Source organism: Heteronotia binoei, chromosome 13 (genome assembly GCF_032191835.1).
Source record: "Heteronotia binoei isolate CCM8104 ecotype False Entrance Well chromosome 13, APGP_CSIRO_Hbin_v1, whole genome shotgun sequence".
NCBI classification, from domain to species: Eukaryota; Metazoa; Chordata; class Lepidosauria; order Squamata; family Gekkonidae; genus Heteronotia; species Heteronotia binoei.
In genome coordinates, this window is record NC_083235.1 from 50,595,704 (window position 1) to 50,616,889 (window position 21,186).

The window sequence follows — 21,186 nt, forward strand, 5'->3', positions numbered from 1 at the left end:
CCGCGATGGGCTTCCCCACTTCGCAGCAGCGGTCTCTGCCTCTCGGGTGAGGTCATTTAAGGCAACCCGTAGGACCCAGAGAACGGGCAGGCTGTCGCTCGAGGAGAGGCTGCGTTTGACTCGCTCAAAACCCTCGCCCGCTTCATAAAAGCAACCAGACCCGCTACATTTCTTCCCTGTACGCACTACGTAGACTTAGTCGCCCCGCCGTGCAGCCCAGGATAGCAACGGAAAGAAAAGAGGACGCGTGCTGCGTTGCACAGTCATGCTTTGCCATGAGCTACTGACGGCAAACTCTGACCGGGAATACACTTCCGCTAGGCAGCCGCTGCCAGCCATAGGGAAGCGCGAGGGAAACCCGTCCCGCTCCTGCCGTTTCCTCAACAACTGTTCGGGTGCCGGGCTGTTGAGAGGTGCCCCCCCCTTTCCGGCAGAACTAGCTAGTGGGCTCCTGAGCGGCCTCGAAAGGCAAGCAACTCTTTCAAGCCGATTTCCACAGCACGTTCTCAAAGTAAGAGTCGCACGCCACGTTGTAGAAGTGCAGTTGGGGCTAAGGGAAGAGCTTAGAAGGGAAATTCTTGCGCCAGTTTGCCTGTCGTTTCGGAGGATAAGCATTCGCGGGAATTGTGGGGACCAAGCAACCCGTACTGAATCTTGTGAACGAGCCTCCCAGTTAATGCACAGCTAGGCCAGTTTTGAATGGGTTGCATCTCCGTCCCGGGCGCACAAGTACCCGGCCCAGCCCTCCCTTCAGTTCCGTGAGCGTTCCGCAGCCTCGGAGCGGTGAGACCCGGGCAAGCGCCCCCTAGTGCCTGGCGCCTACAGCCAAACTGTCTCGGGTGCGAGCGACGTGGCGCGTGCGTTTTCGCGGCGGAGGCGCGAGCGCGTCCCACTTCCTCAGGTTCAGGCTCGTGCTGCTGCTGCTGAAGCCGGGCAGAACAGGTTTCTGCCAGTTTGGGTGTGTGGCTGGCTGGCTGGCTGCTGCTATGTATGCGCTAGAGACTCGTAATCTCCCGGAAGCTGAGCTCTCCCTGTTGCCGAGGGTAATGCTGATGACTCAGTGGGTTGGCGGAGGGTGCAGCGGCAAGGGCTAAGCCGACAGCATCCCTCCCTGCAAAGCCATCCTCAGCGATCCCATCCCTGCCTCGTATGATGCGAGTCTTTCTCTCTTTGTCCCCCGGCGTCAGCAATTTGCAGTCCCTGCCTTGAATCTTCGATTCTGCCAGCTTGCATTTCTGCTACTCCCCCACCCCTTTCCGATTTGGGACTGAGAAGTCCGTTTATTAACACCGCTTTTTCTTTTATAGCTCTGGAAACAAAGACAGCTTTTGTGGCATTATCAGAGACATTTGCCATCGCAGCTCTCTTGTTTAGCGCCGGGCATGTGTAAAAAACCAAGTTGTTCTTCAGACAGGCAAAGTTAAATGCTTTTTGCACTTGGTGTTCAGATGTACTACAAAACTGGGTCAATGTGCCCCAGATTAATCATAGTAATAGCTTTCTGCTTCTATTAATGAAGATGGAGCAGAAGTTAATTCCCCCCCTAATACTGTGTTTAGGGTTATATAGGGCTGAAAATCAGTTTATTTGGTGTATGCAAAAGGATGCTGGATATCCTTTTTTAAAAGTTAATTCTTTATTTTGCAATAAAGTGTGTTCTAAGAAAGAACATCCTGCCTACTAAAACTATAGAATTTAATCAAATAACCTTTGTATTGTGTTCTTTCCTGTGTAGATAGAAATGGAGCATATATGTGAGGGTGGGGAGGTATTGAGGTTTCTGTCTGTTAAAGGGTTTTTACTCAAAAGCAAGACCTTCCCCCCTCCCCAATAAGCCAGGAACAACAAAAAAGAGGGGGTTGTCTTAAATTTGCATATAATGTGCACTTATGTCCAATAATAAAACTTTTTGTGTATAACATTGGGAGGTTGTCTTCCTTTTGAGTAGATATGGTACTTTGTTTTATAACGAAAGCAAATTTGCACCTTGGTTATTAGAGCTGCATGAAGAAAGGAAGGTAATATTTACAACAGCTTTACATTTCTGAGATTTGGGGAGTATTTGCTTTAGCATGGCTTTAATATCCTTCTGTTTATGCAGAAATAACTGAAATCAGTGGGCTTGCTTCTGAGGAAATTGCAGCCCCCGCTAAGTAATATTTGCAACAGCTATTTGACTTCCACTGACTCTTCTACCTAACACATCATCTAAAGTCAATCTCCCATTTTGTTAATAAGACTAGCGTAGCCTTTCTTCTGCTGGCAGTCTTTCAAGGGATCTCTGTGTTTTGTTTGTTGTTAGACATTTGATCAATTACTAGCATGTGTTTATATGTTCAGTTTGAATCTTCCCCTTTTCCTTCTTCCTAGAAAAGTGTTGAGCCCTGATACCAGCTCCGTCCACTGGTGCCTAATCTGTTCAAGGCTGCCTGGATATCCACACAGAATTTAGACACATGGCCTTACCAGCAGGGCCTGAAACACTGGGTGTTCTCCCCACGGAGTGTCTTTTGTGCTTTAACATCCAGCCTTGTAAAAACTTGTACAATTTTTTTTGTTAATTTGGTTGGTTCTACTAAAATAGGGTACATGGGTTTTGTTACAAGCTGCAAGTTTGCAAAATGTCTCTTTGAAATCAGTGAGACTTCTTCACCATGTGAGTTTAAATTACAGTTGTATTATAACTAGTAATTTTATTACTATCCAGTTTCTACTAGTTTGTGCAATTTAGGTATGCTTGGAAGGTTATGTGATAAAACTGACAAGCCCAAGCAGTGACCAAAAAATCATGAGGCAAGGCCTATAAAGCAGCAGATCCAATTCTGTGGGATCCAATTAAGAATTAAAACAAAAAATTATTTTGAAATGTAAAATATCGGCTATTTGAGCTCAGAAGGAAAGTGCTTCCAAACTTCCGCCAAACTCATTCCTTGTTTTCCACTTACAAATTCAAGTTTGTTATGAGAAGACTATGTAGATTTTTAAGTTCTTAGATATCGGTGGTGCTACGCAGGTACTCAAATACAAAACTTGTACATGTGAACTGGATCATTTATGAAGGAACCTCATGTGTCTGCCATTGCTATCTTTTGTCTGCAAAATTCACACACGAGTCTGATGCTATCCCAGTGTGATCTGGCATCTACAAATAGGGAGCCAACTTCCTAACTAGGTGTAGCTGAAACAAACATTTCTTTTGCAGTCATGGATTCCCTTTTTCTCCAACAGGATATCAAGATCCAGCATGATTCCCAAGCTCTTAATTGTTCAAAATAGTGGTTCTTCCATTTAGAATCACCCTTGGCTTATTTGGGTTCTACTTGAGCTGTGGAAGAAAAGAGTTAAAATGCCTTTTCCCAGAGTGCCCCTTGCCATGTGCACAACAGCTTCCTGGGGCTGCTTGTTACCTTTCTATTTAAACTATCTAGTTTGGCCTATGGTACTGGTAGCTGCAAGTTTGCACTGAGCAGGAATTTGGATGGCCTGTAAAGCTCTTTTCAGTTATGTGGCTCTAATCACACAAGTATGTCTTGCTGAGTTCAATGAGCTTCATTCCCTAAAACAGGGCCCCCCAGTCTTGTTAAGATTGTGGGCAATTTTGGAATTCTGAGAACAGAGAGTGGATGCCACCACAGAAGGTGCTGATGTTGACCTTTAAAGCACTATATGGCTTGGAACCTGCATACCTGAAAGACTCCCTACTACCATATAAACCTACTTAATTACTACGGTCGTCTTCTGAGGCCCTGCTTCAGATGGCCTAGTGTTCTGAAATTAAGCAGGTAGCAACCTGGGAGTCGGCCTTCTTGGTCATGGCACCAGAACTCTGAGACTCTCTAAAAAAAGAGCTCTGTCCATTCCCTCTTGTCCTTACCTCTTCTGCCAGGAGGTAAAAACTGCCAGGAGGTTTCATTTGGTGTTTCCTCAGTGATCCTAATCTGGGATAACTGGGTTTGATTCCCCACTCCTCCACATGCTCCTGATGTTGTGACCTTGAGTCAGTCACAAGTTCTTTCAGAGTGAGCCCTAAAGTGCACTCTCAAGAGTAGTTCTCAAGAGAGCGTCTGTTGTGGGGACGGAAAGGGAAAAGGAGAGGGTAAGCCGCTCTGAAAGTGAAGGGTGAGGTATAAATCCAATCTCCTCCTCCTGCCATATTTCCTCAGTCTCAGGTTCTAGCAATTGGTGTAACAGCTACATGATGTGTACATGGTGCATGTGTGCACTTTGTACATGATGTGTTTTGAACAATCTTCTACGAGTGTAACAAAATGCTTGTTAATTTTCATTCTTCTTAAGGCAATAATGTAACAAGTCATATTTTCTTACTCAGGTGATAGCTACGATTATGCTTTTCAGTAAGCAGTATATTCCCTGCTGAGGGATGTTGTTACTTATCTTCTATATAGCCTTTTAAATGTTCTGAAAGGCAGTAGCTTGTCCACAGTCTGCTAACAGGACTGCGGCTGACTTCAGAATTGGACTTCAGCTCGCTAATGTGCAGTGCCCAAGGTTATGTCAAAAACTTCAGAAGCAGATTTCAGAAGTTTGTTCAACTTCCAGAAACAGAACACCTTTCAACTGAATATTTGCAGTTCAGACAAAAATCATGATGCAATAATACCATTTCCATGCATGCCCTGAACTTCTTGTTCTCTCAGAGTATGTGCAGTGGCTTTGCTTGGAGATTAAATTCTGGTTAGACTTGTTTTTTTTTTTAATGAATCCTTTTCTTACACAAACATACGCAAATGTGTAGATATAATGTGTGAGTACCTCTCCACTCTCTTGCAGTTTAAAGCTCTGGATTCCTGATCCCTGGAGCATTAATCATTAATATCTTTTGCAACTCAGTGGCTTTTTTTTGCTGTCTTGTAATAAGTGGTAACAAATTCATCTTGGAACGACAATAAATTAAGCTCACCTTTTTTGGTTTACAATATTTGTGGTCTACAAAAGCATGATACACTGTCACAGTAATCAAAACTTATTGCAAAGCTAACTTTGGGTTTAACAGATGAAAACCAGTATAACTTTAAGAAATCAAATTAGAAATCTTAATTTACTTAAAATGGAAATGCGCATGCAGATGGATTCTGCAGCCTAGAAAATAGAAATCTGTTAAACTTGTTGGGAGAATAAATTATGCATTTTACATGCAGAATATAGATAATCAGTCAAATTGTACTTATACATAGAATCCAGTCATTATCTTCACCCGCCACTGGACTTGGCAAAGGAACTGGGATGAATGAAATTTGGTCAGATATATACGCATATAAAACAGGTGGTAGATGAGGTGTTGACAGAGAAGACTTCTTAAAGCAAAGCCATTTTTTAAAAAATCAAACCCACATGTGAATTGTGTCTTCCCTAGTACAGGACCTTTGAGAATTATGTCTTGAGATTCCAGTGGCTTGTTGCTGCCAATGGGACAGGTGAGGGAAGGGTTAAGTGATCATTGCAGTAGTCCCACAGCTTTGTAGACCTCAGTTTAAATAGATTGGTAGGACTTCAGTTGTTCTGGTAATGTTTGCTTCCTGGTGGACAACTTAGAAGACAGTTTGCTATATAGCAGTGGACTTTGATTGGTAATCAAAACTCTGATGACTTTTTATAGTGTTTCACTTCTTGGTTCAGGATTCCATGAAAAGGATCTTTGGTCCTGAGGAATTAATTGTAGGTTTTTACTGCTAGGCACCATGTATATTATATTTAACAGCAAAAGCTTGTAGCTTTAGGTGAGAAGTAGCATACAAATGTTTTCAAGCTGTTAATATAGTCAGCACAGGAAGAAGAGACATGTATGAGGCCACCACCTTGCCTTTGGGCTCAATAGATATAGATAGCCCTGCCCTAGTTATCTGGCGTCCTGTAGCTATTGAAGTTTATTTTCAGGAATTCCGGGCTCCCAGTTCTCTGTTGCCTGCCTGCATTCATAGGGTTTCAGCTTGCATTCTGTGGGGCTGTATCGCAGAACATCCTCAAGCAGAATCCCTTTATCTTTGAAATGAGTTGCCAGAATGGATTGTTCAGTGCACTTAGGCTCAGAAATCAGTTTTGGGTTGTCCACTGTGTTTTTTTCAGAACAGAGCTTGTTTGCAGAGTTCTAGGCATTTTAGTGGTAGTTCGTGGCAGAGATAATTCAAGTGAGGGTAATAAAAAAGAACACCAATCTGCTTTTAAAATAGCTGTTAGCGCAGTTTGATTGACTGGTGTCTTGTTGTCTGTTGAAGGAGCTGGACATGTTTCAGCAATACCTGGGTTGTACTCCTTTCACAGTTATTAATTGCCTTTGTGGTCTTAGATAAGTTCTTTTTCAGTTTGGTTCTCCCTGTCTTACAGGGCTGTTAGTAGAGTTGATGACATGCAGAAAATATTTAATTTCAGATGGCAGTTGTTCCTAGAATTTCATAGCTTCCTTGTTTGACAGTGCTCAAGGCAGATGAATTGAGAAAGCTCTTCCTTATCACTTAGCAGAGCCAAGAAAATCTAGATTCTCTATTTAAAAATCTGCAAAATTTGTGCATTTTGTTTTGGTTTTTGGCAAGGAGTTCTTTGCAGCACTTTGACCAACAAAATGAGCAAGATGGATTTACTGAGTCACAAGAGGATCACCAGAGTTTATGGGAAATATCTCATTTTCCCCTCCCCCACTATTTCCTCTTTCCCTTTCCTAAAAGCTTCCATGATCCCTCTCCTTTACCTGCTTTGTTGTTTCCTAGGGTTGCCAACCTGGATATCTCTAGGAATAACAGTGAATCCCCAGCTACAGAGATCAGTTCCCCTTTGTGTTACCAGCTCCAAGTTGAAAAATTCCTGGAGATTTAGGGAGGGCCTTGGGAGCGCAATGACCTTAGCAGGGTGTAATGCCACAGAAGCCACCCTCCAAGCAGCCATTTTCTCCAGGGAAACTGATCTGTCATATGAAGAGCACTTGTAATTCTGGGTGATCTCCGGTTTTTACCTGGAGGTTGACAACCGTAATTCCTCTGGAGGAAATGGCTGTTTTGGAGGCTGGTCCCTCCCCAGGCTCCACCCCAGTTGTCAGTTCTGTCTCTTTCCCACCCATCAAATAGCCTACTTTTATCTGATGCTCTCTTAAACTGGCTTTCATAAGGTGACTGCTGTTGAACAGTAGCAAGTAGCTAGTCCTAGTCAAGTCGCACAGGTTGGATGGTCTCAATTAGAGGTTGCTGCCAAGCATAGGGCAGCCAACGTCCAGGTGCGAACTGGAGAGCTCCCAGAATTACAACTGAACTCCAGATGACAGATATCTGTCCCCCTGGAGATAATGGCTGGTTTCAAAGGTGGACTACATGGAATTATATCTGGTTGAGGCTTTTCCTTTTCCCAAACCCTGCTTTCCTCAGACTCTAACACAAAATCTCTAGGAGCTTCCCAAAATGGAGCTAGCAACCCTACTCAGACCATCAGCCTAACCCAGTGAGTCCTCTTGCCTGTTTACAGATCTAGTCATCAGATTTAAATATCCAAAGATTGGCCAACTTCAGTATTAGAATATAAGATTAATATTATTGTAGTTGATGGGTGGGGCTAAAAGGTATGCAAGTGCAAAGAAAATGGTGCCTTGAAACCCCATCAAAACCCTAGTTAGATTATGGTTTTCTGTTGTTTAGAGAATTGTATCTCCATTCTCACTGATCTCTGGAAGTAGTCAGTGAGCAGAAAGACAGAAAGCATCTGGCTGCTTATTTTCAGCTCTCTTAGGGAAAGCTGATGCAAGGAACTTGGCGTGCCCCTCTCTTCGTGCCCTTCCTGTTTGCTCAGTTATCTGTTTCATTCACTCCAAGATCTCTACCCGAGCTTCCCATTGGATGTCCTAGCGCTGCATATTAGTGACAGAAGAACATGAGATGCCATGCAAACATTCTCCTAGTGGCTCCCAAAGAAACTAGTATGTCAAGGAAGGGGTTGGAAAGAGGCGGAAGGAAAGGGCTGCATTGTATCTCTGTGATATTTATAGCAGGTCTTCTTTACAAGCCCACACACTAAAATACCCTGCTGTGGAAATGCTCCAAACAGGAATCAGAATAGCAGTCATATTATTATACTGTTATAACTGTTTCTTAGCCATATGAGTCTAAAAGCTGTCAACATATCAGTGTTTCTTCACTCAGGTTTAAGTTTTATTCCTCATGCTTGTAGATTTTGCTATTGGTAGTATTTTGATTTTTTTAAATTAAATTTGTTTCAGTACAATATTAATGTGGATCAGGTGGGATCATGTTGAATTTGATCATCATGAACTCCTCAGCTGACTGAAGAGCAAAACAGTTTTCTTGGTATCTTAAATATGAAGAGTAAAAATAATGCACTTACCCCATGGCAAGGCTGCAGAACTAAGTCTTAAAGGTTGCAAGACCTTCTAAATAGCTGTAGAAAGAAGACTAGTCCCAGTGTATGGCCTGTGATTCCCCACAGCTTTCAGAGAGATGACAACGATGGAAAAGGGGAAACCTGCACCCAACTGTTCTTTAGCATAGAACATATAAGCGTAGCATTTAAAGGTTGAAGCCCCTCCCACAAAGAAATAGCTTTGGAACGGTTATTTATTCCCTAGCTAAGAAGTCAAGGGTCTCTTTGCAAAATGAGCTAATAACTAACCCTGCCTGGCTGAAGTATATGATCATCTTATACTGAGTCCACGATTGGCCCAGCCGTAGAAGCAAACAAAGCAGCCACCTAGGTTGGCAAGATATCAGGGCCAGCCACCTTTTCCTCAGCCATGTAAGTGTCTTGGTGAGAGAGGTACTTCACGTACTTTTAGAGGAGGCACCCAGAGGTAGCTTAGCAGCTCATTGACTGACTGGTACCTGCTGTATGCCAGAGGACTGAACTGGAGCGTTTTGATCTGCATAGCATGTAGAATTAAAAGGGAAGACGTAAAGAATGCAATGACATTAAGATGAGAAAACAATATGCTGGTCAACACTGAATCATCTGATGTACTCATTGTGTATCACCAATGAAACAGAGGCATGAAATTTTAATTTGTGTTGGATGCTAACCCCCCCTTTCCCCAACCCCCCCCCCAACAACAACTCACCTTGCTTCAGCCAGGCTCAGAAGGATGCTTCAAGGTGTCTTCACTGTGACACTCCAGCCTTGATTCCATCAAAGGAAAATAGTGCTCAGTGATAATTATAGATTATTCAAATAATGCTGAACTGTTGAGCCTTTTTTGCATATAACCTTGGTTATGTGCAAGAGGCAAATAATTAAGAAATTACTGTAAAACAAGGAGTACCATTGCTATTTTGAAAAGAAGCATCCTTCTTTCTGTTTACATCGTCAAGCCTTTTCATAGGTTTGTAACCTAGGATGTCATCTGTACAATGATGATCTTGTTGCTGCTGCCCTCATCCTACTTGTACAGGCCAACAAGAACCTCCTCTCCAGATATGAAGGAGGGGGTGGGTACTGGGTTATTGAGGCGGGGGAGTGGGCCCAGGGCCATGGCCAGCAAGTGGGTGAGGGTAGCCCCATGCTCTCCTGGTTGCTCCGCTGCCCCTCAGCTGCTGTCCCCTCTTGTGTACCTTTTGCCTACACACACCCAGTCTCCCTCCCTCCTGCCATTGAGAAGTCAGGGGGCCATGGCAGAAAGTCAGGGCCAGGATCGCAAGAGTTTTGTCTTGGCTATGGGCCTGTTTCAAACACACCTGAACCCCTCTATTAGAATAATTTAATTGCAGTTTTATTGGAAACCAGCTGTACCCCAGATAATTCATTTTGTACACTTTGTTGGCGCACATCTTGCATGTGTTATTTCAGGGGTGTCAAGCATGCAGTTCGGGGGCCGAATCAGGCCCTCAAAAGGTTTCTATCAGGCCCCTGAGCAACTCACTGTCATCTACTTCCTTTTCCCTATATCTTGCTTCCTTTTGCATAACAGCTTGCTTTGCAAGGCTTGTTCAATTACTCAGGAGTTACAGAGCAAAACCTCTATTTTCTCCATTGACTGAGGCTCCTCGAGGAGGGGGGGAAGAATAGCTTGCTTTGCCAGGCTCTCTCTCAATTGCACAGCAGAGCTACTAGGCCAAGCTTCTCTTTCTTCTATTGGCTGAGGCTCCTCTCTCCCAGTCTCTGGGGAAGGAAAGAGCCAGTGGAGCTTCCTTTGCCCAGTTCCCTGGATCTCATGGGAGAAATACAAAGACAGCATCTTTAAAACCAACGAGTGCTAACACTTTAAGCATGTTTTAAGTTTTTTTTAAAAATATTTGTGTTTGTGTTCTTTATAAAATTTATATCTCTGCTACCTAATCTTAAATAGGCACACACATGGCCTGGGCCGACATGGCCCGGCCCAGCAAGGCCTCATTTATGCCAGATCCGGCCCTCATAACAAATGAGTTCGACACCTCTGTGTTATTTGTTAGACAGCACTTTGGATATCCTTAAAAACTCTACCAGTTGTTCCAAATGCTTTTTCAGAATTGGATTATGTATCATATTAAAATTAAAATATTTATAATCTGCCTTTCATAACAAAAAAGATTCAGGACAAAGATCAACAAAGTACAACAGTACAAAAACAGTAAAATGTAATGTACACCAATTCAAGTTTCCTGACAACTCTGAAACACCCTTTGAAATTCATGCCACTGAGTTGGTGGTGCTCCTCTGCTGAGATCCTTACCACTAAGTGGTAGCGATTAAAGGACTTGTGGTAATCTACTTTATACATAGTAGCGTTGGACTTCACAATGAAATGTCAAAATTGGCTAAGGAAGCCAAAATTCTCTTCTACAATGAGAGAGAATCCTTGGCTTGGAAAGGGCTTTCCTGTACATTGCTTCTCTTTACCTAAGTGTCTTTGTTGATATGTGAGCTCTGCATGTTACTTCAGTCCCATGCATCATCCTGTAGGGAAAAAATGCAAGACAATAGTTTTGGGATATGAAACAGATGCACCAGTCATTCTTCAGTTTGCTTCTGCTCTGGATCATAATCAGATGGGGAATAGTTGAAAGTCCTGAATAGGACTGCAGATCATGTGACCCTTCAATGTGACTGTAGCCCTACCACCTGTGTTTTGCAGCCTGCCCAATGCTTGACAACTCCCTTGAGCTTCCAATCCATGGGAGGCAAGAGAATTAGGAGATTTATTATGACTCTTGTGGGGCACCATACATAGCTGGATGGCCTGTCCTTGACTTGTTGACTCACAGCTGAGGCAACTACAGCCTTGTCTGATCTCTCAGCTCCTTTATAGGCCTGAAATATTAGTTATGAAGGATATGTGTGTTACTTTGGGGAAAACTAGAAAAAAAAGTTTAAAGCCATTAGGGGCCACTGTTAAGGCCTTAGTTTTTGCAGTTGTTTGTTGCTGATTTCAGGCTCCAGAAAATCGAAATACCTCCATCATTCCACCTGTTTGAGCTAGTGACACCACTGGAGGCCCGTCATTAGTATGCCTGGAAGGAATGTAAAACCTTCACAAATATGCACCCAGCTCCATATCCAGTAATTAAACTTGTTCCCCAGGATTGCTCTAGTATCTGGACCAGTCCTTGATCAACCAGTCACCAGGAGCAATTGCCCCTGGCCTTTACCCTTTGCAATAGCACAGACACATCCGTTTCCTCAAATTCTTAGCAAATTGGAGTCTTACATCATGCTGAACTTTGAAAAAGTGTGAGGGGGGTAACTGGGACAATCTGCAGTCCCTCTCCTAAACTGGACAGCACAGGCTCCAACTCTAAGCCATCTTTATTGGAATCTAGGCTACTTAGGAAGGTACACAAAGCAATATTGCCTTAGGTCCAGCATTGGGAAAAAATACTGTTAAATTAGGGTTGGCTTGCTATTACTCCTGCAGGCAGACAAAGCAGCCTGACTATGGGTGGCTCCCTGACTTGTGGCTCCCTCAGTTATCGAGAAAGGAGGCCCAAGCCACAAAACCATGGCTGAAGGAGATGCTGTCTGTGCCATGGCTCATGTGCAACCCATTTCTGAACTGCCACTGGAATTTCAGAACCACCATAGCGATGGTGTTTTTTGTGAGAACCTTGGGGAGCCATGTATCCGCCTACTGGTGAGCTGAGTGCAGGAGGGGATTGTGCCTCTGTGCTGGTGACAAGCAGGCCAACATTTCTGCCTACTCAAAAGCAAAGTGAGACACAAGAGGCCGTTCCCATGTTTCCCATCCAAGTCTTTAGCAAGTGCCAATTACCTCAATGGAGGGGGCAGCACTGACCATAGATTGTGGGCGCTTATTCTACATGATGTCACACCAGCAATCCACACATCTGTGAAATATTAACTATTTTTTTAAAAAACCATTCTTAGAAATCTCAGTCTCACAATATCTAGAGTGTGTGTGGGGGGATGATTCCAGGAAAAAAGCCAATAACGTTCCCCAGGGCTTTTTTTGTAGAAAAAGCCCAGCAGGAACTCATTTGCATATTAGGTCACACCCCCTGACACCAAGCCAGTCGGAACTGCGTTCCTGTGTGTTCCTGCTCAAAAAAAGCCCTGCCGGTGGCAAAGATGGTGGATTCTAAGTGTGTCTGATCACAGGAATTGTATGATACATACTTGTCCACAGGCCATCTGAATTTTGTTGACCATATTTTTTAATGATTTTTTTTTTTTTTAATAGTGATATTTATTGACAGATGGTAGTTTCTCAGTCATTTGTCTAATTTAGGGGTCCCCAGCCATTGGGCCGTGGATTGGTACCTGTCTGTGACCTGCTAACAACCGGACTGTGGAGGAGGCAGAGATACCACACTGCCCCCACCTGCTTAAGACTTGAGCGGACGAAAGAGGCAGCGTGGCCTTGCTTTGAGGCAGGGAGGCAGCCTCTGAGTGAGGCAGAGCAGCCCCACTACCGCTTCTGCTTGCCCAGGACCCAATCAGCTGACAGGCAGGAGTCTTTAAATGGGAGGGAGAGGCAGATTGGCTTTCTGCTGCCTGGCCACCTGGTGGGAGGTGGCAGAAACAGCCCCAATGTCCCCCTCATATAAAGACCCCCATAGGGGAGAGGGTTGGGGCATCCTGGGGCAGCAAAAACCCCAGCGCTGCCCCCCCCCACCAGTCTGTGGAAAAATTGTCTTCCATTAAATCAGTCCCTAGTGCAAAAAAGGTTGGGAGCCACCGGTCTAATTGATCGTGTATATATATATATATATATATATTTTTTTTTAAATGTATATATATATATATATATATTTTAAAATGTTGTTGGTTTGCCCAAGCCACCTGTACTGGGGCAGGGAGGCTTGTGCTTACACTTTTCTAGACTTTCTGATGTTGCACAAGTAATACCAAGGCATAATTCCCCACAGATACACTTGTTTTAAGTGGCCCCTCTAGCTTCCTTTAAAGGGGTGTACGTTCACCCAATATGCCAGACAGGGCTAGTCTCATCCTGTTGTGGGACATCAGGGTAGGCAACCAGAAAATCTTGTGATCTAGGGAAGCATCTGTCACTCCCAAGCAGCAGATATGAAAGATGTGCTCCAAGTTGTTTGCTAGTTTTGCAACATCTGCTGTTTACTGTTGCCTAAAGAGGAAATAAAATTTTTCTTCCTCTGGTCTGGATAGGGAGCTTAATATTCTTGGTAGTCATTGCATCATGCTTGTTTTCTGGAAGAAGAAAAGTTGGCATTTGCACCAACGCACCCAATTTTAACAGTTCTGATAGAAAGTATGTTGATTTCATCTGCTAATTTAATTGTAGATTAATAGGGTCAATTGAGTGTTTCATCTCAAAATTCTGGATATGCCTTTTAGCAAATCAAGAGGTATATATTGTGTGCACAAATGCAGGTTTATTGCACAGATTTGTTGTAGGGGGAAAGCCTATGGTTTGGTAGTAGAGAATAGGTAAGAGCCACAGGTCAAGGGCATGTAGCTTTCGTGTTAACCAAATTTATTAAATTTTGCAATATATTGAAATGTATTTCAAACAATACAAAAAAGAAAAAAAAAGCAATATTTCAATCCTTATCAATACATTACACATTTTCTTTTTTTTCTCACTTCCCCCACCTCTTTTCTTTGACTTCCGTCAGTGCTTCAAGCTATTGAGAAAAAACAATTAAGGCACCATCCGTTTTAGAATCTTGCACTATAAAACTTACATAAAATCTAATAACATCTCTATATCTCTATTTATAATTCGGTCTTCTAGCTTTCCTTCAGGACATTGTTAGCACTCCTGAACTTATTTATCTCAATATACTAAATCATATCACCTTAACCTTTTAGTTCACCCATAGTATTACACTTATCTTTCATCTATTATCACACCAGTTATAGCTATTTAATTCTTTTTAAGTATTACACTTATCTTTCATCAATCTATTATCACATCAGTTATAACTGTTTGTTGTAATTATCACTATATTTTCTAACTGCTAATAAAAGGAGCTATCGTATATTGATTCAAAAAATTCTTTCTAATCATCTGTCTCCCCCATTTCCCCCAATTTCAGGTTATACTTTCAAAAACCACCAAATGTCTCTTAACTCTCCATTGCTTTTCAATATAGTCCTGAAACTTCTTCCATTCATCTTTAAATTTATCTGCATCACTGTCTTTCAAGATTCTAGTAAGTCTATCCATTTCACTCCAATGTAAAGTTTTTAAATTCCTGCCTCTAAAGGGAGAGCAACTAGCTAGTTTAGCTCCAAAAAGATAGGAAGCAACTTACCTTTTTTTTCCTATTACTTAACTCTTCTTCCTTTAACCTTACTTCTTTTAACTATTTCCTGAACATTAGTCCTCTAGCCCTGTCCTCCTTCTCACCTTATATTCCAACTCTTTCACTCACAGTCTGTGAGGAGGCAGCAATACCGCAGTTAATTTTCAAAGCGGTTGATTTTTTTTTCTTTCTTCTCCACTGAGCGGCGCAAGCCACAGCAATGGGAAGCTTCAGGGACGAATTCTTGGAGGACGCACCTTCCCTCGGCCCTCATTCTGACACCTCGGGAAGGGACTCCGGTTCCCGGCAACGTGTCCCACTCTAGTGACTCCGGTCACCGCTGGCAGAAGTGTGCAGGCTCATCATCGGGTGCATTTGAGGCTCCTGCTTATCAGAAGTGAGTGACTGACGGCAGCCATTTTGAAGACGCGGTTTTGGCGTCCATTTCGCCCGATTGGCGCCATGAGCCATCTACTGCACTACAGGGCATGGTTGCCAATCTCCAGCCGGGAGACTATCCAGGAGGCCAGCCCCTATCGGATAAAGCCTCCGTGATGGATCCAGACCTGATGTGCCAGGGGCTTTTTTCTAATGATTTTATGACCATGGTTCAGCAGACTATTAGGGCCGAATTATTCAATGCCTGTCAATCAGGGGCTATTAGCATGGGGTCAGTGGGATCCAGATCTCCTTCCCCTCCTCCTCCTTGTTCGCATCACACAGGTCAGAATTTGCCCAGACAGGACATTTGGCCAACTAAGGCGGCCAGAAAGCAGATGTCTGACTCTAGATTACTAGAGGACGATTCAGAGGAGACACAGTCAGAGGCAGAGTCTCAATCCAAAGATCAAGAAAATTTTATTTCAGATGAGGAGGTGGAGGATATCTGTGTTCCACCTCGGTTCGTTGTTTTAAAGCGAACGATTATCAGTATTTGTTAACCAGAGTTATGGCAGCCCTGGCACTCCAGGATCCATCCTCTGAAGAGGAAAATACCAGCACTGACACTAATCCTAGGAACAAAGCTACTGGGGATAGGGAGTTTTTTCCAGGCTCTCACACAACTGCTAAGGTTTTCCCATTTCCACAATTCTTTGAGAGGCAATTCAAAGCTGAATGGGAAAAACCTAATTCCAATCGCCAATTTCCTGGGTTGGTGAAAAAGTTATACGATTTACCTGTTTTTGCAAATGAAATGTTACAGGTTCCAGTAGTGGACGCACCAGTGACGGCACTTCAAAACTCGGGGTTAGTTTCAGAGGACGGTCATGGTGCCATAAGGGACAACTGGGACAAGAAAATAGATCTGGCATTAAAGAGGTCACACGAAGCAGTGACTTGAGGCAAGTACAGCATCCTCTATTGTTTCTAGAGCAGCTATAGTTTGGGCTAGGAGACTCGCACAACTACTGCCGGAAAACAACAAGAAATTAATTGAGGGAACCACTAGGCTTCTTAAAGCAGCAGAGTTCACGGCTGATGCATCTTTAGACGCACTCACCTTTTGCTCCAGAGGTTTAGCTTCAGGGGCAGTAGCCAGAAGAGGTATATGGCTGAGAGCATGGCCGGCTGACAATCACTCCAAATTGTGATCTCTTACCTGTTTCAAGGAGAAAAGCTCTTCGGCAGTGCTTTAGACAAAATTTTAGTGGAAACTAAAGACAAAAAGACGGCAATGCCAAAGAACATTAGGAGAACTGATAAAAGAGGTTTTTACACCCAGCCCTTTCGTTCTTCACACTCATTGGCCAGTTCTAGACCCTACACAGATAATAAAAGATCGTCCTGGAATCAGCCAAGACAGACCTTCAGAAAAGGATTCAATAATCCTAGATTCTCCAAATAGAACGCAGACCGCAGAGACAAGCAGGATTGGGAACCAAAGTTCAACAAGGCATGACTGGACTTCAGTTCTGGTAGGGGGAAGACTACATAATTTTCGAGATGCCTGGGAGGCTTCCCAGATGGACTGTTGGACATTAGAAATCATATCATGTGATTATGCAATAGAATTCAAAAGCACCCCTCCGGAGCGCTTTCTGATATCCCCAATTCGAAAGGATTCTACAAGGAGATCAATAATGAACAAAGCCATATCGCATCTTCTCGAAAGCCATATCGCATCTTCTCGAAAGCAGTGCCATAGAACAAGTGCCCATAGAGCAGAGGGGTCGAGGCGTGTACTCAGTATTCTTCACTGTACCCAAGAAGAACGGAGACTGGAGAGCAATACTCGACCTCAAGCTTCTCAACAAGTTCATCCATCTCCGACATTTTCGCATGGAGACCCTAAAGTCAATCACAGAGGCTCTGCAACCAGGGGAGTTCCTCACGTCATTGGATCTCAAGGAAGCCTTCCTACACATTCCGATTCTTTTATCCCATTGGCGCTTCCTTCAGTTCTATGTCGGCGCAGACACTTCCAATTAAGGGCACTTCCCTTTGGCTTAGCCACAGCCCCCAGAGTCTTCATGAAGGTGATGGTCAACGTTGTGGCTCTGCTCAGACAGCAGGGTGTCCATATTCATCCATATCTTGACGACCGCTTGATCAGATCATCGTCCCATCAGAAAGCCCTGTCAGATGTCCAAATGACTATCCGGTGTCTACAGGAACATGGGTTTCTCATAAACCTATCCAAGAGTGTCCTAGAACCAACACAACCGTTGGAGCACCTGGGGATGATCATAGATACACGAAAAAATTAGCTTTTTCTGCCAAACGACAAGATCCTGAAAACCAAACAACTTGTGAACCTTGTTATCCGGAGTATCCACACCCCACTATTGACTTTAGCCAAATTGATGGGGCTATTCATCTCGAACATGGATGCGGTTCAGTGGGGCAGACTACATACCAGACCCTTACAAAGTTTCCTCTGTCCCCACCAATACCAGATCATGGAAAAACAGAATCCGCAGATCAAGATCTCCTTAGCAGTCAAACACTCTCTGAAATGGTGGTCCAGGGATGTCAACCTCCGACAAGGCAGAATCTACTACCTTTCCAGGGAGATACAGCTGTTCACGGATGCCAGCCTGTCAGGATGGGGAGCAACACTCGACAACATTCCAACGCAGGGTCGCTGGTCACCATCAGAGACTCAACTTCTGATCAATGTGTTCGAATTACGGGCGATCCGTCTAGCTCTGTTATTCTTTGCCGATCTAGTACAGAAGCAACACATTTTAGTACGAACAGACAATGTTACCTGAATCATCAGGGGGTTCGAGATCTGCAGCTCTGGCCAGAGAAGCAAAGACGTTATTCACTTGGGCAGAACATCATCTCCTGTCCATCAGAGCAGAACACATCAAGGGCATTGTCAACATCCAAGCAGATTGGCTCAGCCAAACAACCATACAACCGGGAGAATGGAGACTGAAGTCGTCGGTATTCCAGCAGATAGTTCAACAGTTCAGGCAACCAGTCGTGGACTTGTTTGCTTCTCACAACAATTATCAAGTACCAAGATTTTACACCAGGTTCTTTCACCCTGCCGCAGCAGCAGTGGATGCTCTGACAGTGACTTGGCCCCAGGGTCTATTATATGCCTTCCCTCTGATTCCGGTGTTATCAAGATTTCTTCGTCAGGTGCAACACCAGAAGGCACGGGTTATCCTAGTAGCTCCGTGGTGGCCACGACGCCCATGGTTCTCGTCTATTCAAAAACTGTCAACCACCCAGCCACTACGGTTGGAGATATCTCCAGACAAGCTGACACAGGGTCCAATTTGGCATCCACACCCAGAATGGCTGCAATTGACTGTGTGGAAATTGAACGGTCTACATTCCGAAAATTAGGAGACTCATCAGAGGTTACTAACACACTACTGGCCTCGAGGAAGGAGTCCACCACCAGAATTTACAATACTACCTGGAAGGCCTTTCATAGGTGGTGCTGCAGAAAGACAAGGGATCCACTAAATCCATCAATTCAATACATTTCGGAATTCTTACAAGATGGACTTCATTCTGGATTGAAACCAGCCACTTTACGTAGACAAGTAGCAGCTTTGTCATCGGTATTGGGACTGACACAGGGAAAAGCTATGTTTCCAGACACGCACATGTACAGAGGTTCTTGAAGGGGGCCACACTCAAATGCCCCCCACAGACTCGCAGATTTCCAATGTGGCGGTTACACACTGTCCTGTGCACGCTCACAAAATCACCTTTTGAACCGTTACAGGACATTTCTCTAAAATGGCTATGTTTGAAGACCATATTTCTGGTAGCGATTACATTGGTCTCGGAAATTAATGCCATATCGGTAAAGAAAGAACTCTGTATTTTTCACAAGGACAAGGTGGTTCTCCGTGCAGATCCTACCTTTCAGCCCAACATTGTATCTAAGTTTCACAATTTGCAGGAACTGCATTTACCATCATTCTGCCCAGATCCTAAACATCCAAGGGAGCGAATGTGGCACAACTTAGATGTTAGATGTTGTCTGAAGGTGTATCTAGTCAGAACTGAACCAATTAGGAAGACAGATGCCATGTTTGTTAACGTTACACAACCTAGGTTGGGACAGAAGATGTCAACACCAGCCATCAGCTATGCTATTAAGCAATGCATCACTGAAGCATATAGGGCAATGAAATTAGAAGTACCCAAAGGAATTACAGCACATTCAGCCAGAAGCGCGCCAACTAATGCGGCCTTTAACAAATACGCTTCTGTAGACGAGGTGTGCAGGTCTGCAACATGGTCTTCTATTTCAACTTTTGTTCGTCACTACAAATTAAATGCTTACAGTTCAGCAGAAGCAGCATTTGGCAGAAAAGTACTACAACATGTGTTCCTAGAGGAGAGCGATACCCCACTCAATCATTAATCTACTGCTATAGGAGAACCCAAGATGGCCTCTGACTCAGAGGGAGAAAGACCATTGGCACTTACTGTGAGGGGTCATTCTCCTCTGAGTATAGGAGGACATCTTGGGTGCTTTCCACCATCTTGTCAGGGAGGCAGGAAATAGTCAGTGAACCAAATTCTTCCCTTAAAAATTTGTTATGTAAAAATTTGTAATCCGATTGTCTAATGTGTACTTCTTGTAAACAAATTATATTACATTTTTGTTTTGTAATCCAATGAAATGTCGCTCTTTGCTTCTGCGACAAATTTAGGCCATTAACATTCCAAGAAATTAATTTGTAATCCATAATGATTCTTCAATTAAGCTGTGTCCCCAAAATCCTTATTGTCCACCAAAAACCCTTCCATGCCTTGAGTGTCTATTATAAAATACTTCAGCCCTTTATACTCAAAAGTAAGTCCAAAAAGAAAGCTGGTAAAATCCATCTATATCTTGTACCTTTTGCCCTTAATTTATCCGTCAAAGGTTTAAATTGTCTTCTGTCACTGATGACCTTCCTCGGTAGTTCCTTCATTATTCTGACTCTGCTCTCCTCCACCACCAATTCTTTTGCAAATTGTTGGCTCAAGATCCTTCCCACTATATCTCTAGTGGTAAATTTAATTACTGTGTCTCTTGGCAATTTACGCCTTCTGGCAAACTGAATTGACCCTGTACATGTAATCACATTGATCTTCAGTCTTCTCTGGATCTTCACCCAAATATTCAGCAATAATAGTCATGATATATTTCTTTAAGTCCTCTTGATTGTTTTCTGGCACCCCCCTCAGACATACAAAGTTCTCCATCAGCTTACAGTCTTGTAGTAGAACTTTTTCCTGAATCTTCTTTATTGTAACATCTTGATTTGTAACTCTATTTTCCACCTCTTGCTTCTTCTGTGTTGTTGCTTTTGACTCCTTCCTCAGATCTTCAGTTTCTTTCTTGATCTCTTTCTTTACAGCTTCAGCACTGGAATTTATTTCTTTTGTTAGTTCCTTAGTTATCTCTTTTGTAATTTCTTTAGTCTCTTTAGTCAACTTTTTCTCACTTGTAGTTATCAAATCTTTCATTGCCTTTGTTAATCTGGCCTCCATAGCATCCAGCTATTCTTGGGCAATCTTAGACATTTTGCACTCTACTGAGCCTGCTCTTCTACGCGTTCTTAGTTTGTATTTTGGATCAGACATCAGACTTCAGTCTTCCCATAGCATATAATGGGCCCCCAAGTTGACCTCACCAGACTACAAACCGATAACAGGGTTCAATAGATTAGAGCATGCTCTCTTCAGCAAGCCCAAAATTGCCATCCTCAAAGCTTCCTGGGCCAAGATATTAATATTTAAAGTTTTGTAAACATTCAAAATGGCGGCCGCAACTTTTTCAGGCCCCAACTCTATGACTTTTTGGACTAGAGTAGGCCTGGAGGTTTGGATGTGTCCCTCTTCTCCCAATGCTGTTTCCTGACTCTCTGGAAATGAAGTCCTGTTCTCAGTGGTTTCCACTCTCACGAGAGTTTGATCGTCACTTCCTGTTTCCCAGTTGCAAGCTGAGGCTTTGTTATGACAGGGGATTTTTTTTTGCAGAAGCCACAAAGGTAAACAAATCTTGTTTTTTTGAATTTTACAGCACCTATTAAAGTCCCAAATCCAC

General features: G+C 43.4%; 1 protein-coding gene across 2 annotated transcripts in view; it reads left to right on the plus strand.

The window, feature by feature from the left end:
* The window catches only part of ARSG (arylsulfatase G), a 139,256-nt gene that overhangs the window by 27,820 nt on the left and 90,250 nt on the right, over positions 1–21,186 (plus strand). Inside the window, exon 1 of one of the 2 annotated variants that reach the window (XM_060253081.1) lies at positions 86–511. The exons of the other annotated variant lie outside the window; for it this stretch is intronic. The gene's annotated coding sequence lies outside the window, so the exon portion shown is untranslated. Of the gene's footprint in view, positions 1–85; positions 512–21,186 lie in introns of those variants that run through there. 2 annotated transcript variants of the gene reach the window in all.